General features: G+C 37.9%; 1 non-coding gene across 1 annotated transcript; it reads right to left on the bottom strand.

Annotated features, from left to right (window-relative positions):
• Positions 1–2224: 2224 nt before the first annotated feature.
• Trnae-cuc (transfer RNA glutamic acid (anticodon CUC)) lies at positions 2225–2297 on the bottom strand. The gene has a single exon. It is a non-coding gene; the product is annotated as a tRNA-Glu (tRNA).
• Between the last annotated feature and the right edge of the window lie 14344 nt (positions 2298–16641).

The raw sequence follows: 16641 nt of genomic DNA, 5'->3' as shown, positions 1-16641 counted from the left end.
ACTGGCTTTTTAAACTCTGTGACTTATCCGGGTTGTTGGCATCATAGTTCACTTTTATTACCAAATCGTATTCAGTTGTAAGGACGCACCAGTTTGTTTAATCATTAATACACTGAAGAACATCTGGATTGTTTGCAGTTTGGGGTTATCACACATAAAGTTGATACAAACATTTGTGTATAGGTTTTTATGTGAACCTAAATATTGATGTCTCTGATGTAAACACTCAGATCCATGATGTCTGGGTCACATGGGATTTGAATGTTTTGTCTCCTAAGTGAAGTGTCAAGCTGTTTTCTAGTGGACAACACATTCCCAGTGAGTGTGAGTAATGTATGAGCAATCCAGTTTCTCTGCATCGTTCCTAGGACGTGATTAATAGGACCACGTGCCTTTCTTCTTTAGGTGTAATAAGTGGGATTACATGGGTACATTTTCAAATATCAAAGCAGCCTTTTCCCCTAGAATAAAAGTAACTTGGTCATGATGTGTAATTATTTGTATATGTTGTTAAATTTTATTTGCTAGATTTAGCCAAGAATTTTTACAGCTAAATTTTTAAAGTACATTGGCCAGAATTTTTCACTTAGGTTTTGTCTTTGCTTTTATTCCAAGTTATTCCTAGCTGCAAGGAATGAATTAGGAAGCATTCTCATCTCTTTTTTTCTGGAAAAGGCAGGGCAGGATTAGTGTTAGTCTTTTCTTGAATGTTTGGTAGAGTTGTTCATTAAAACCATCTATGTCTGAAGATTGGGCAGTGTATAGGGGAGGTTTAAACTGCCAATTCAGTTTCATGAGTAGTATCATTCAGTTATCTATTTCCTAATGGTTGAGTTGTAGTAGTTTGTGTTTTTTGAGACATTTCGCCTATGTTTTCAAATTTTTTTTGAAAATTTTTCCTGGTTTGGTAATTTGTGTGTCTCCACGTCCCCTCTATATTTTTCATTTACTATTTCTGGTAGAGTTTTGCCTGTTTATTTGATTTTTTTTTTTCTTCAAAGAACTCAGCTTCACTTCATTGAGTTTTAAATTTTTTTTCTGTTTTGATTTTATTAATTTCTGCTCTTATATTTATTATTTCCATCCGTCTGCTTGCTTTGGGCTCATGTGCCCTGTTTTTCTAGGCTTTTGACTTCATTCTCCAGTTTTTATTTAATGCCTTTCTTCTCTCCTAATTTATCCATTCAGTGTTATAAATGTATTCCTATCACTGCTATATCTGTGTACTACAAATTTTGATACATTTTCATTTTATTTCATTTAATATATTTCATTTTCAGGTCAATGCATTTTTTTTTCACTTCTATTGAGAACTCCTCTCTGGCCTGGGTTATTTAAAAGTTCGCTCCTTTTTTTTTTTTCCAATTGTCCTGTTACCTTTTATTAATCCATTTCTAAATAAATTTTCATTGAAGTAGTGAATATACACGACATGATTTCAATTAAAAAAATTGTTGATGTTTGTGCTATGACGCAGGCCATGGTCCATATGTTTTATGGCCTTGATAAGAATGTATATTCTACTCTTGCTGGGTGGAATGTTAAGTAAATGTTGATTAAATCTTATTAATTGATGGTGATGTTGAGTTTTGCTACATACTTCCTAATTTTCTGTCTAGTCATCCTATAGGTTTTTGAGAAAAGCTGTTATGTCTTTGACGAAGTTGTAGATTTGTCGATTTTCCCTTAGAGTTCTACTAGTCTGCTTCACAGATTTGGAGCCCTGTTGACTGGTGCCTATGCCTTTCAGATTGCTAAGTCTTTCTCTTGGATATATTCTATTATCAGTCTATAATGTCGTCTGTCTCTCCTAATTTTCTTGGATGGACCTGAAGTGTGCTTTACATAGTACTTACACAGTCTCTTCTGATTTCCTTTGGTTAATAGTTGTATAGTACATTAATTGCTTTCTTTTACTTTTAGTCTACCTATAATATTTTATTTGAGGTAAGTGTCTTGTAGACAGGACATAGTTGGGTCATTATTTATAATCCAGTCACTCATTTTTCATTGACATTTTTAGAAAATTTATATTTAATATACTTACTGATGCTAGGACTTATGTCCACATTTTATTTTGCATTCAATCTGGTTTTCCTTTCTATGTTTCTACTCTTATGTTCGTTACTTGAAGATTATTTTAGAATTTAGATTGATGAATCCCTAATGTTTTTGAGTATATGTCTCTCTTTGTATGGCTTTTTTTTTTTTTTTTTTTTTTTGGTGGTGGTGCTGGGAATTGAACCCAGGGCCTTGTGCATGAGAAGCAAGCACTCTACCAACTGAGCTATATCCCCAGCCCTCTTTGTAGAGCTTTTTTAGTAGTTGTTCTGTGTGTTATATGTGCTTGTCAGTCTACTGGTGTCATTACTTTACCTAGTTAAGTATAAAAAACTTATCTCCCTTATGTCCCCTTACTTTCACACGTTGATGATATCACTGCCCTACTTAGCTACACAAACTGATAATTGATTCAGACGATTATATGCCTTTTACTTCACCCATCAAACATATTTTAGGAGACTCAAAAAGAGAAGTACAATCTATGGAATTTGCCCATGTTTTTGCACACTGTGTTCTTTCTCTTCTCACTTAAAAAATATTCCTTTTCTGTTTAAATAATTTCTTTACATCATTCTTTTAGGGCAAGCTTCCTGGTGACAAATTTTCTTACTTTTGTGCGTCTCAGAATGCCTTGATTGGCCCTTTCTTTCTTTCCTTTCAGCCCTTGAAAAATACTGTGCCACTTCCTTGAGGGATCCATGGTTTCTGATAAGAAATCGACTGTCACTTGTTTTCTCTGCTGTTTCTCTCTGACCATGTCAAGGTATTTTTTGTACTTAGTCTTCAGGTTTTTATGATGTTGTGTCTTGGCAGGTATTTCTTTGGGTTTATATTGTTTTGGATCTGCTCTGTCTCTTCAATATTTTGGTTTAGTTCTGTCCCGAATTTGAAATGTTCTTAGGCAGTATTTATTTAAGAGGCCCCCACCTCATTCTCTTCCTGATGACAGAAATCTATGTCTTCTGTTCTCTTCCCACAGGACCTTGAAGCTTTGTCTACTACTGTTCTTTTAACTCTGTTTGCTGTCTGGTCAGATTGGCTAATCTCCTTTTTTTTTTTCTAGATTCCTTATTATTTCTCTGTCACCTTGATTCTGTTGCTCTGCCCACCCATTAAGCTTTTATTTCAGTTATTTTATTTTTGAGTACTGTGCTTTTCATTTGGTTCTTATTTGTGTCTTCTATTTCCTTGGTGAGACCTTTTAATTCTTCACTGAGGTTTCCATTGTTTCATTGATTTTCAAGTGTGCTCCTAACTGCTCATTGAAACATTTTTTTGGATGGTTGCTTAAAATCTTTGTTAGATATTGCTAACATCTTTGTCACCTCTGTGCTGGTATCTATTGTCTTTTATTCATTTAGGTATTCCTGGTTCTTGCTAGGAGGACTGATTCTCAATTAAAATTTGACATTTTTGCATTGTCATATAAGACTCTGCATCTCTTATTTAAATCCTTTGTTAACTGGATTTTTCTCCTATCAACCTGGTGGGGAACAAAGAGGTGCTGCCTCGTTATTGTCAGGTGGAGGCAGAAGTCCAGGGTTCCAGTTTGGCCCTGTGTTGATGCCCCACAGGGTGGCTTCTTGTCACTGCTGGGCTATGCTACAGGCCTTAGCTCCCAGGAGAGTCTCCATGGCAGTACAGGGATGGCCTTGTTAGTGGCTGGCTTGAATGAGAGTCTACACTCCCTGCTTGTCCTGATGCCACCCCAGCAGAGTTGCTGGGACATTTTGTTACAGCCTCAAGGACCCACCATTCAGCCTTTGCTGAGCATGAGTTCAATTAAGGTCAGATTTTCTGTAGCATTTGGCTTGAATAGAGTAGTTATTATCTAAAATATTTCTTATTAAGAAATGTTAAGCTGTTATTTTCTTATCCTTTGGTTAGAGAGAGAAGGCTTTGAGTAATCTCTTTGTAAGAAAGGTCTACGTCCATGGTTGTTTCTAGCATGTTGGCTTCTTTAGTTCCAAGTGTGATATATCGGAGGCAAAGAAGAAAACCCAGGGGACTTCCCACCTTGTCACTGTTCAGGGCCCAGTGCTTCTAGCAAGTCTACCTTTTCCTTTCAGATCATTTTTATGCAAGTGTATAATGAATAGGGTTTTAATTGTATTCAGTATAAGTAATAGGGAAAAGTAAATCCACTCCATTTTCTTGGAAGTGGAAGTTCTCTGGTTTTTAAAGAGTTCATAAGAGATACAATTTTTTTTTCTCAGAAAATATTGTAGATAACCTTTTGCATTAGTACAGATGTTCCCTGGCCCACACACAGAAAATTTGGAAAACAAGCTAATCTCCAGCTCCCTAAAGCAATTATCACTGGTAAAATGATGTTCCCAGAACACAATGTTTTCCATTGCCAAAAAGACAGCAGAATTTCAGGGATATATGAGTGAAAGAGAAAATCTTGGTATGGTCTCACTCTAATGCCAGTCAGTGATTCGTGCCAGTCTCCTGGAATTCATGACTTACGAATTTAAACTCAGTGGAGAAAAACCTCCCAACCAATTTCGAACTATGAATTTTGCCTGTAACAGAAGAACACAACCTTTACAGGCTTGTGATGATACTGCTGTGTTCACACCGGACCCCTTCTATAGGGTCACCGTACCATGTCTCCAGCTGCTGGAGATTGGCAGCTGAGACCTTGCTCTTGCTATTTTCCAGCTACAAGAATGTTCCAGGCAGTGGTTTACTCATGTAGGGATACAAAATTCCAGCCTCATGCTGCAATTTGAGGCAATTGTAAAATGCCATCTGAGGTTTAGAACTCTCCCTAGGGCTTGCTGAGGCCTTGGTTGTGAGTATATCATGGGACAGTTTCTTCCCTTGTTCATTCCACATTTCCCTATGAGGGTACCTCCTGATAAACTTCCTCATGCATTATGTGACTTTAAGATTTTTATTTTTAGGGAAGATGATGCTTTAAGACATTCGTAATTTCCATTTCTTATGAATCTTGCATGGCTCACTCTGTCACTTTATGGTCCTGAACTGAGAGAAAAACCGTATCAACATTCACTTGGGAAGAGAAAATTGCAGGCTCATCCCTCAGTGACTCTTCCCATGATCACTTGACAGTTTTGGCTCTCTACACACTGTGCCATTCAGAAGTGATTTTATTGTTGAGCTCAGGAGAGTGTTCTATAAGTTTGTTGATTATCTTCTGTTTCCATTACTTTATTTATTTTTCTTATGAAACTTGAAATGCATTTTGAATCTCTTAGGTAGAACCCCCATGAATTTTAAGTTCTTTGCATTTTTAAAAATATTTCTTTGAGTTTTTACTGTACTCTGTGATACATTTCCTTTAGTTCAGCTCTTTTTTGGCTAACACATATTTTAGTTGTGCATATTATATGAATCTCATTTTAAATTAGGTTTGACATTTGGTTATCAAATGGTTAATTCCCCTAACTAATCTTTGGATACATTGTCATCTTGAATCTCTTTACTCTGATAATATTATTTTTATTACTATTTTAATTTCTCTTTCTCCCTGAATTTTCTCTGTCTCTTCCTGGGGCAGTTTCAGGTTGGTCTCATATTGGTCCTTGACTTTCATGCTATTTTTTTCTTTAACCTTTCTAGTGAACCTAGCCTGCTTATTCCTTATTTTTTTAAATAAGTATAATTAGCTGAAATATATCTTCTTTGCAATTGTAAAGATCTCTTTTCTTTATAGATTCTTTCTTTGGCTGAAAGATCTCATTTGAAATGCTAAGTGGGTGAAGTTTTAATAGGAATATTTAATTTTAGGAGAAACAGGTAAACAAGTAAGGAAATATTAAGATTTTTTAAGACAATAAGTTTTTCAGTGGGGAATGAGCACTTTAACAAAATTCTTTTCTGAACAGATATGTCTTCATGATTTCCCTTCAACTTTGTTATTTGCAGAATTTCAGATCTTTTGTAAGTACCTTGTTTCATTTTTAGTCCTCAGTATGCATCTTGGGAGTCCTCCCCATCAGAATTATTTGTTTTCTATGGAAATACTTTCTTTAGAAGCATTTTGCTAATAAACTTTTTTTTTGCAATGGATATTTTAAATGGCATTCAGAAAGTAACATATTTAGGGGCTCTGATGGAATTCCTTAATGGAATTCTTTCATTTACCCTGAAAATTGTCTGATCCTCTTCACTATGTATCTATATATCCACAGCTATCTCTCTTTCTCTCTCTCTGCATATATGCATATATATTATATATATGTAAATATATATATGTATATATGTATGTATGTATGTATATATGTATACATATTTATTTTACTGGTGAACTCAGGATATTTATTTTACTGATGAACTCATGTCTTTGATGGAAGAAATACTAATTATAATCTAAGGTATTTTAGAATTTATATTATCTCTTCTTTGATATTTTAACGTTTTACTTGTTTATTCAATTGCTCAGACTAAAGAGCTGTGGTTTTTCTCTCTCTCTCAACACATTTGATCAAGCAGTAAATTCTATGGGCTTTCCCTTCAGCATATATCCAGAATCTATCTACTTTCCCTGTTACTAACTTGCACCCCTGGTGTCCATCCTGTGTCAGTATTTCTCTGTTTCAGTCAAGGACTATGAAGACATGCCCTGTATCTTTGGAATCTAGAGATGCCTCAGAATGGAAGTCTCAAGTTATAAATTACTCATTTGAGACTGAAAATTATTGTTGCTTCAATTTGATTTTAGCTTCATGGTTAACAGGGGAGTTCTCTTGGAGGAAATTGAGGTACTCTTTTTTGCTAAAGTTTCTATTAAAAGAGAGATAATGATATCATTGTGTACAAGGGCTGTCAGTGAGTCTTCCACAAAATACAGAGTATAAATCCTCCTAGACCTGGATTCACTACTTTGAAGAGTAAGGACCATGAACCAGGAATCATGACATTAAAAATCTTGTAAATACTATTATTTCCTATTATTTTTAACTTGTAAAAGTCATCTTTTATGTCGAGCTTTCCATAAGTGATAAGAGATAAAACTCAAAGTATAATGAGTCCATAATAAGGGATCATAACACACACACACACACACACACACACAAAAGAAGTCTGATCCGTGTATTGTCATCACTCTCCTCCCAAGAAAAAGAAATAAACTCCAAACAATGTCAAAGGATCTCCAATGATCATGGCCTCAGGAAACTTTTTGAGCAGCTCTCCAGGCTGTCACTAGTAGTCTGAGCCCATGACACTAGTAGTCTGAGACCTACTGGCCATTCCTGACATCAGACCCTCGTCATTGAGAGTGGTGATAGGAGGGTGATGATGAGGCAGTGGGGACAGCTGGAGTGGCAGTATACCACTACTCTGCAAGACATAAAATGCAGAAAGACTTTCTACCTTTCTAAGGGGGAGAATATTGGTAGCAGCTGCTGAAAGGAGAGAAAATGAGTCTGAGTGGCTGGAGTCCATGACCAAGAAAGGAAGAAAGATGAACACGAAGAACTGAGTCTCTAGGTCTAAGAAAGATTATGGGACCTGGGCAGGGGAAAGGCAATTTAGGACCGTGTGCTAAACTCATTAACACACCACCCTAAATCATGCAAGGGTACCTCTTTTTTCTTCCCCTATATCTTGACTTTGGCTGAGGCCAGAAATCTTGCTTTCTGACAGGTGCAGACCTGACAAGGGTCCTGGGCCCAAGTGTCTACTAGTGCTGATGCTACTGTAAATTGAGAAGTCCCATGCACGACTTGCAAAGACCTGCCTGACAGGAACAATTGAGAAGTGTGGCTGCTGGCTGGCAGTCGTTAGCCAATGGGACACCAGTCACAGGGAAGAATCAGATGATATATTATTCTTTTCCCCTTGTACTATCTGGACAGGCTGTTCTGAAACACAGAATTTTGAATAGACTCTTTGGACACATACCATAAGGCCAAGGGACCAGCTGCACTCGACTCAGAGTAGTGACTAGTTTGGTGTCGCTCCCCTTGAAGTTACTCTCCTGTCCCAAAGCTTTTCCTTCTTTTTTTTTTTCTTCCTCAGAATTTCAGCCTTCAGCAAACTCTTGTCTCAGGTTTGTCTTTCTGTAAGCGTCAGGCTAAGGCAGGCTGCAAGCACCTTATTCAACAATCCTATTTGAAGCAGTGTCTGGCTATGGACAAGCGCAGCCTCTCTAGTCGACCACGTAGGCTGTTGTGGAATTAAATGTGTCAACCTACCCAATATGTCAGGTGCAGTGTCTGATACAAGCAATTTTTCAAGAAATGTGAAGCCGTTTCTTTTTCTTTCCTCCCCATTTTGTTCATGACACAGAAAAAGAGGAAATTCCAATGGAAGAAAAAAAAAAGGAAAGAAAGAAAAGAAACTCTGGCATTATTATTTGGTGAATGTGGTCCCCGGCTGTCACTGGAGCAGAAGGCTAAAGGGTGGGAGCTAAGGGAAGGACCATCTATGGCCTGGTCTCTCTGGGCAGACTGTACTGCTCACCTATTCCTGGCCAGGCAGTTCACTGCTGCAGATGAGTAACTCTATTGTAAAGAGACTGGAGTGATCGTTTTTTTGGTGATTTTTTCCTAGAAAACCATTTTAAAATGTCTTTTCCAAAGGAATTGAGAAGTGCTGTGGGGACACAGCGTGATCACATGGCTGACAGCTGCAGTTAGTGTGGGACACCCTGGTCTGGTTAATTTGTAATTGCCTCAGGCCATTGCAAAACCTCACAGCTAACCAAGGAACTCTCACACAAGCTCAATTCTCTACCTCAGGACTTGCCCAACGAAGACATTTGTATCAGAAGAGGCGTTCAAAACTTCCCTGAATTGTTACTCTGTACTTGGCAAACTATGATTCTTGGAAAAGACCTACGAGTCAAGGTTGGACCCCCAAAATAAACCCCAGCACATATTTGTTTTAGGGATGCAGGTATAGAAATAGGCAATATCAGGACAATATGTCAGACCTACGGGAACACTAAGCATAAGAAATTGTGGTGTCACTAAATAGCTAGAAGAAACAGATGAGTGTCATCACTCTGGTCTGGCAGAAACCTCAAAGGGCCACATTGATAGAAGGCACTTGACTGAATCCCAAAAGGCAAATGATACATTATATAAACTGGAGGGGTGGAGACACAAGCTTTAATTAGTCTAATCAAATACTGATTAGATACTTCATCTAATTAATACTTGGTGCTTAATTCCAAATCCACTTTCTAGTTGTGTGAATTCTATCATCATTTTTTAGTTCTCTTGTATCTATAAAATGAGCATAATATGGTCCACGAGGTTGTCAAATTGTCTTTTGTGAAAATTGTATAATATAGAGACAAGCATGTAATAAATGTGAAATGTATAATAGTTACCAATATCTCAACAGAGGTAGTCTCTAAGGAGAGCTTTGAGGTTTCTTGAACACAGGTTGGAATCTCAGATCTTTGTAACAACCATCTGATAAATGCTGCTCTTCTGTCTTGTCTGTCATGCACTGATTTGCCAGGATTTATTTTGAAACCATGTATGCCCCTTATTTCTTTTGTCACCGAGTCTCTCTCCTACTTCCCTTTGAGGACAGAAAGTCACTGGATCCTGTTTCATCCCAGATGGGCTGTGGTTGGGAGGTTGTTAACCCATGTCTGCTGGGAGTCAACAGTAAGGGGACCTTCAAGTCTTGGAGGAGGCGATTACACAGTTTATGCTAAGGAAACCATCAATACACCCACGAACCTGAAGATGGTTTCAGCTATTCTTTTCTAAAAAGGAAAACAAGGTGAGGGTATCTCATGAAAACAGAATAGAGGGAGGTAGAATAGAGGGAGAATAGAGGGAGGTACCAGGTGGAGGGAGGAGGGCAGGGGAAGTGCAGATAATGGAGAACGAAATTGACACAATTATATTATTGTTCTGAGGGCATGTACCGATATGTAGCAACAAACCACATTCTGATGTGTAATCATAATGCACCAATAAAAATGACATGGTCTAAAAACAATTCTTCTAAAGAACTCAGTTTCTTTAAAGTTATAGAGGGTACGCATGCTTTCATGTGGTGTCCATGATGGTGGAAATGAGGAGAAATGTGAGGGGAGAGCACAGCTCCCCTGGTCTGCCTTCTTGACTCTCAGCTCTCTCTCTCTGCACAAAGGCAAGGCTCTGTTGAGCCTGCGATGTCCTCCTTTGAACTTCCTTAGGTAAAAACTTCCCCTTTCTCCAGTTTTGCCAGTGGCCGTCACCTCTGGTGGCACCTTCCACTTAACCCCCTTCCCTGATATAGGATATCAAAGATTTTTCCCTCCAAATAGTCAAGTTTCAGTTCCCAGGTGTCTTCTCCCACCTTGCAGAGTGACTGGCCTCCATAATCAGTACCTGTGGAGAGAACGGACCTCTTCCTCTGGAGCAGTACCTCCTGGCCCCCAGGAAAGAGATCAGGCTAAGAACTAGTCCTATGTCTAAAATCAAGCAAAAAATAAAATCCTTCCCCCGTTTAAAATCAATCACCTTTCCCCAAACCTCTATTTAATAATTGCTAAAATATTTATGGTATTATCATTTGATCATATTTCAAGTGAGGGATCAACTCTGACTTAGTACACAAAGGAAGACATTTGTCCCTCCCTGTCTTAGGTTACTGTGTTACACTTCCTGCAAGAGTCTGCTCTGACAGGGTGTACCTGTATGGTCTCCTTCTTATAGCTACAAAGCTGTAAAATTGCCAGTTTGCTTGAAGGTGTGATTTCAACCATCCCATATGTTTCTAGCAAGTTCCAGTTCTTGGAGTAATAGTAGCTCTGGTGTTTTAATGATAACAAGAACTTGTACACACAAAACACCTTCTACTACACAGAGTTCTTTGCACACATATATGATCTCATTCACCCACATAATGCCATCAAGATACTGGAATTTTGTCATTTACCTTGTTTATAAATGGTGAAAGGGTTTCAGCCTATAATGACAAGACTAACATTTTCAATTCATCTAACAATTTCCTGAAAAACAACAGAGAATAAATATCTATTAATGAGTCAAACTGAATTTAATCAAGTTTGTAAACACCGTTGGATAATCTTTAAGGTACACCTAAGATTTATCAGTTTTAGATTTGGACTTTAATTTTAAGAGATATTTTTGTCCTCCTGCCCTAATCAGTGTATTTAAAAGCCACGCAAAACAACGACAACAACAAAAAGAAAAACAGAAGTATCGTACATTGTCTTATCTGAAAAGAGATTTGAAATAGCAATTCTATCTTTGAAAAAGACAGTTTGGCACAAAAATTTGGAAATGAATGTTTATGGATCAAGTGAGTTTAATTTAACTTGGAACACCATCCTTAAATCTTGAAATTATTTTTTCCCTATGTGGGCTGAAAGCTAATGGCTCTATGTATCCATTTGGCAGCTGTTACTCTTTTCTCACCACTAACCAAGTGGTACCTCTTTTGTATATGACCTGGAAATGCATTGTCTGCACAGGGGAGAATTAATAGAGGGGTATGACAGCTGAAATGAGTGGCAGGTCACTTCTAGATCCAAAGCAACACTACAAGTGCCAGCTCCCATTTATCCTTGGACCAATGATTGGTTAATGTACAGTGTGGTCCGAGATATCCTCAGCTCATGGGAAAATCAGTTTCGTCAACAGGAAATGCAGGTCCTCCCCCATCTCTCCACCCACTTACACACACAGACACACTTAGTATAAGTGGAAACAGAGGAGCTTTTTCTTGGTCTTTATGGAAGGACTGAGATGGGGATAGGTAACGGGAGAAGGCAAGTACTGGGAGAAAGATTCTCCGTCCCTCAGCCCTCTCCTTCCATCCCTTGAAAAGCTGTTGTCTCCATGTAGAAACTTGATGTCCAGGTACAGTAAGTCCACATTCCTGCGGCTCCGTCTCCATAGTTAATCCAGAAAATTATACCCAGGAAATTGATCTCTGTCTCTTTCCTTCCCTATCAAAGCTATGTCTACTCTACTTCTCTTTAATAAATATGCACACTGACGGCTAGTTCTGTAATCTTTGGTCAGAAGCTGAGCTTTCATGGAAATAAAACATGCCCAGGACTTGGATTAGTTGTTTATCTAATGCTTAGGCTATCTTGGATCCCTAAAAAACTGCTGTATTAGAAAATGGCTTTGTTTTCACTTGTAAATATTCACATGTGCTTTCAAAATCTCCAGCTAGTCATTCCTGGTTCTCCATATAAACATGTCAGCTTGGGAAGAGATGTCCCTCTCTGGTTTTAACCAGGAAACTTCTAGAAAAGAGATAAGTGGCACTTTTAATCATACATAAACAGTAAAGTCTCATCTTCCAAGCGCCCACCGAGACACTAAGATGTTTCTTGTCCAGAACTGGTGAGCTTCAGTCTCTTTCCACTACCCTTTCTAATGTTCTGCTGCTCAAAAGCAATACAGATGAGATGGTTGACTAGAATTCAGATTCAAGTTTTAGATCATAAGACTTAGCAGATTAAGAGTGATATAATAAAAGGAATTTGGGGATAAAAATATCTAACTTCACCCATGTTTCTGGTTTACTGAGTGACCCTGAAAATATCATTTCTTTTCTCTTGTTTTCTATGTCTTGTCTGTAAAATAAAGTTTTTGGCAGAGATAATAAGTTTCTTTCTAAAGAGTGAAAATACAACAGTTTGCAGTGTAATTAGAGAATAATTACGTCCTCTGCAATAGAATTACCAATAAAAATGATAACTCTTGGAAACAATTAGCTTCAGTGAAACAGTGGGTTGGACATGCCCCTGCCAACTCAGGAAAACGGTCCCTGCTCTTGTGCCTGCTTCGATGCTGATCCCAAGCTATACAAGGAAAGCATCTGCTGAAGTTCTGGAGAAAATCAAAATTGGTTCTAATTTCCAATAGCAGAAAAATATGATCATGGTAATTATGGCATAATGAGGATGCCCTAAATCTAATTTTACATCGGGTTATAAGAAAGAATGGAAAACCAATACAAAGGAAAACAAAAACACAAGTTTCCACTTTTCAAAGATAATGGAATAAGAAATAACATGGATAAAAATAATGGGATTCGGTTATAAAAAAAACAAATCATTATGCATAAGCCTTATTACAACCCCACTTCAAATTTTCTTTTGTGAGAAATATCTAATTTTCAAACCAAAAGTTAAAAAAAAAAGAGAGAGATGACGAATAATTCTTTAAAAACTGAGAGAGGCCTATGGTTGCCGGTGGAGGATACTTCACAAGGCCACTTTTTGCCCATATTTTATTCTATAGGGACTATTCTGTATGCTGCTTTTAGGTATACTCAATCCCAAAATGAATTTATGAGCCAAAGGAAAAAAAATGTTGTGTGTTTGTTCCAAGGAGGAATAATTTCCTGACAATCAGAATTGAAAGACATTTTAACAAAAGGAAAAACTTTTAGTGTAGGGAAAGAAATAACCACAAGAACATGAATTTCAAACCTTGATCTACCATTTATCAGCTATGGGATGCTCTTAGCCTCCATTTCTTATCTGCAAAAATGGAATAATAGTACTTATAATAATAATAATCAGTCATAAGTTTATTATGACTGATGATATGTATTTGGTAAGTAGCAGATGTTTATTAATGAAATTCTAATTCTTTTCCCTCTTAAAGAGTGTTTTTACCAGAGTATAGTCTTATGATCAATCACTTGCATTAAAATCATCTGGCCTGTTTCTTGAAAATGGGGAAGATTTTTAGTATTGGAGGGTAACTCACCTGTTTTTTCTAATGCTTTGACTTTCAGCTAACCTACCTGCTAGAAGATATTTAGAAAGTATTTCCTAGGATTAAAACTCAATCGATGGGCACAGTGGTGCATGCCTGTAATCCCAGAGGCTCAGGAGGCTGAGGCAGGAAGATCTTGAGTTCAAAGCCAGCCTCAACAAAAATGAGATGACAAGCAACTCAGTGATACTCTGTTTCTCAATAAAATACAAAATAGGGCTGGGGATGTAGCTTAGTGGTCAAGTACCCCTGAGTTCAATCCTGGGACCCCCCTCCCCCAAAAGACACAATTAGGATTCAAGATCTTTTTTTTTTTAAAGAGAGAGAATTTTAATATTTATTTTTTTAGTTTTCGGCAGACACAACATCTTTGCTTGTATGTGGTGCTGAGGATCGAACCCCGGCTGCACGCATGCCAGGTGAGCGTGCTACCGCTTGAGCCACATCCCCAGCCCAGGGTTCAAGGTCTTTAACATCAAATGTTTCTAGCTTTATCCATTCTTACAACTACACAGAGCACTCATACAAATGAAGATGACCAGAGGCATAAATATCCCCTACCTGGTACTTAGCATGGGAAGCCAGTTTTATACTTACTCCTTATCCTGAGAAAAAGGCTCATGGAACTTGTACAGTTCTTCAGCAAGAGATGAAACTCAGTTTAGAAGTCATAAAAAAGATTGTGGAGAGCTGTTTGTGTTTTCTACCTTATCACCAGCCCAGAGGTTTCCATGTTTGGACCCTTTACTATATTTATTATAAATAATAGTATGTTCTTCGATTAGATTTTTTTGTTGTTGTTTTACAAAACTAATAAAAACACACATAAACCCAAATATTCATAGATTTGTACAGGGAAAAAAATCGGCATTTATACAAAACAATTCATAAGTAACACTAAGATCTTGATAATACTTGTTATTTAGGGTTCTTTCTGTTTTGTTCTGTTTTTGTTCTGAGCAAGTTATTCCATCTTGAACAAAGAGTTTTTAAAAAATTCTTTCTTTCTCCTCCACCCACCCAAGCAGCTGGGTTAGTGGATTTCCCTCCCTGTCCTGCATTATGAGAAGACCCTGAACAACTGAACCAAAGTTGTGAAACCACATTGATTCAGGCTTGGTGTGTTTGAATCCTACATTTATTTCCACATCTGCTTTCCTCCCCTCCCCAGTTCAGGCTGATGCCTTTATCTTCAAGCACAAATGACTGTAACATCAAAAGTCACAAGGAGAAGGCAAAGAGTTGATGTTATTTTGAGACAAAAGTGATTCTTGATTCGTAAGAATGCTTTAGTATACACAAATTTTCCAAAAGGACAGGAAATGTCATGAGATTTAAACCTTCCTAAAATTGGCTGATATAATTTCCTCTGTGAAATAACATCCTTAACTTGAGCGGCAAAAATTTACTTCTGGAAATGTGGACCTCATTTGGACCCAGCCGCCAGGGGTCTGAATAGGGAAACTCTTTGGTTGTCTTGTTGTTCAAAGCAGTCTCCACCAAGGAGGGTGTTGGATTCCTCTCTTCTGGCTGGAAGGTCATTTTGTGGTTCCCACTCACTGAAAGATTGGCCTTTCTTTAAGCACCAGAATAATTAAGGCTCCTTTTAGAAGGTTTTCCCTCCAATCCCACTCATGGCCTCTGGCCTTATCTTGGGTCCCATTCAAAATAAATTTACATTTTATAGTCAGAAAGCTACACATAGGCAGGGCTTCAAATTTAGGAATTGTGAACCCCTCTTTATTGTGAGGTTTCACAATTTATTAATTATTTAAAACTATTTATTACTTGTGAGATTTCAACATCCTGCATACCCTAGAGTTCTGCTTTGCTCCTTAGCTCCTCCTGATTCATTTATCTAGCCATTGGTTCCATCTTTCCTTCATTCAGTGAACACTCAGTGGTCCACTGTGTAAAACAGCACTGAGTCCAATGAGGATCATGGTTAGGAAGTGGTGTTGACAGTGATGATGATGAAGACAATGGCAGTGTCCACACAGGTCATCACATCTCAGTTGAGAGCAGGCCTCAGGTAGCTTCATTCACTCCTTATCACAGCCACGAGATTTGGAGGTTGGAGGCTCAGCCTCTTCGCCTCACAGATGAGAAGGTGATGCTTTCATGAACTGGGTGGAGCAAAGATTTCGACTTACATGTCTTACCTCAATTACTATATTCTTTCCTAACATGTAGAAGATATAATAAATAAAGCTTGTCCTTGTTCCCAGAAAGCTCACAGTCAAACAGAATTGCTAGAGTCTGTAAACAAGTCAGGATGGCGCCTGGCATTTTGCCAGAGGGAGTGGTTTGTGAGGTGGTGCCAGCGAGCCACTAAGTGTGGAGATTCCTTATTGGTTGACTGCTGTATCTAGTTTATGTTAATTAGATAAGCTGTGTGGAATGTATAAATACCTCTGTGGTCCTACAATAAATGGCTCCCACTCCTGCTGTATCAATCTACACAAGTTGTTTGTCACCCCCTGTTTCTTTTGCTGCAGCTGGACTGCAGCACAGAATGGGAAAAACCTACCCAGACATGATTGTAGTACCTAGGAAGAAATAGTAATTAAAACCACTCAAGCGAAGACAATATTCACGATATTTATTCTGTTATGTGCATGTTTGATTTTTTATGTATAATTTTCCATCTCACTCAAGTAACATTTTTTTGGAATTTCAGAAAATAATAGTATTGTGCTTATTACAGAATCTCCTTGCCTTCTTTCATCTTTTGTTTTCACTCATGACTAAAGTCCTTGCCCTCCATGACTCTATTTCTTGCCTCAACATTACAGAGCTCATTCACATGGTTTGTTCAGCTCCAACACTGAGCAATCCGGGCCCTCTTGTTTTGTGTGTGAGTTTATCTCCGCACTGAACAGCCATA

Source organism: Marmota flaviventris, chromosome 15 (assembly GCF_047511675.1).
Source record: "Marmota flaviventris isolate mMarFla1 chromosome 15, mMarFla1.hap1, whole genome shotgun sequence".
In the NCBI taxonomy this organism is placed as follows: Eukaryota; Metazoa; Chordata; class Mammalia; order Rodentia; family Sciuridae; genus Marmota; species Marmota flaviventris.
The sequence above is the reverse complement of the archived record's forward strand: the minus strand, read 5'-3'. Positions and strand labels throughout refer to the sequence as shown.